This window comes from Apus apus, chromosome 1, assembly GCF_020740795.1.
Source record: "Apus apus isolate bApuApu2 chromosome 1, bApuApu2.pri.cur, whole genome shotgun sequence".
Lineage (NCBI taxonomy): Eukaryota > Metazoa > Chordata > Aves > Apodiformes > Apodidae > Apus > Apus apus.
In genome coordinates, this window is record NC_067282.1 from 11,368,094 (window position 1) to 11,369,396 (window position 1,303).

The 1,303-nt window shown below is 55.9% G+C and overlaps 1 long non-coding RNA gene across 1 annotated transcript; it reads right to left on the reverse strand.

Annotated features, from left to right (window-relative positions):
• Positions 1-469: 469 nt before the first annotated feature.
• LOC127379990 (uncharacterized) lies at positions 470-1,070 on the reverse strand. The gene is made up of 3 exons (XR_007888403.1): positions 997-1,070; positions 612-868; positions 470-499 (listed from the first exon to the last, which is right to left on the reverse strand). It is a non-coding gene; the product is annotated as an uncharacterized LOC127379990 (long non-coding RNA).
• Between the last annotated feature and the right edge of the window lie 233 nt (positions 1,071-1,303).

Here is a 1,303-nt window from a genome sequence, read left to right on the forward strand (position 1 = left end):
TCACAGGACAGGAAGAGGGCCCTGCAGACAATGGGAAGCAGTTGGCTTTCTAGGGCCAGTAGGAACCTGGAGACAAAGTAGACCCCATCATTTTCCCACAAATCTAATGAGGGAAAAGAACTCTCAACACATAATGGACTCCCATATGCACACGTGCTGTCCCAGTTTCACTTTCCCTACTCACAGAAATAAGCAAACCACAAATGAAATTGAGATCAGAAGTCTTTATTGACCTCCCCTGGACAAACAGGGAAAGCATACCATTTACTTCCAGCTGCACAACCTGAGGAAAAAAAACATGGTAGGCCCTGTATTACTTGATGATATTGGGAAGGAAAAAAGAGAGAGAGAACAGGAGAAGAAAAGTCATAGAGATAGGTAACAGAAATCACCTGTCCTGGGTCCAGCACTGGGCCAGCCAACAAGGGAGGCTTGGGTTGGCGTCAGTGAAGCTCCCAAAGTCCAGCACCCCAGCTCCTCCTGGTATAGGCCTGTGGGGCTTAGGCAATAGTTTGGCAAGGATGAGTGAGGCTGCTTGAGACACGTGATCGGAGCGGACCTCTGTCCCCTCCACTCCTGCATCCATGTCAAATTGTTGTTGTTGTTGTTACCTCTTTCCTCTGCATTTGCAGGCCATTATTGCCACAGGTGTGAGGCAGTCCTTTGTCAGGGAGCCCTTTGGTTTCCTTCCAGGGCAACAAATGCCCTGTTTCCACACCACTCCCCACAACAGGCCCTGAGGCTTGGTCCCTCACAGGGGTGACTCGGAGATGTTCCCAGCCCTGCACTCCAGGGGAGCAGGGGAGCGCTGCCTGCTCTGCCATCACTCCAGGCCAGGGCTCCGTTCAGGAGCAGAGGGAGCTCTTCCCTGGCAGGGAGCCCATGAAAAAGGGGCTGCTCTTAGGCAGGGCTGGCAGGGAGGCCAGGGACTCCAGGGTGGCTGCAGCTCCCTGTCTGACATCCTGGACAGGGAGAGCAGGGAGGAGGAGCTACTACCTGGCAAGGAGGATATAGAGTCTGGGGAGTCCATGCTGGTCCGCACCTCTCTGCTTGATACCTCCAGGGTGGCCCTGCAGAGGAGGAGAGAAAAGTGAGCCCACTGCACCCGGGCCCCTGTGTTGGGGCCCTCGGGGAGCACCCCCTCCTCAGGCGGCAGGCAGGGCTGCCCAGAACGGGAAGGTTCAGGGCACAGGGTGAGGGGCTGGGGCAGGATCTGGGCTCTCCCCCAGCACTCATCATGTCTCCAGGCTTCTCAGGGTTCCTTCACTCCTCCATCCTGAGGGGAGAAGCTGCTGAGAGAGGA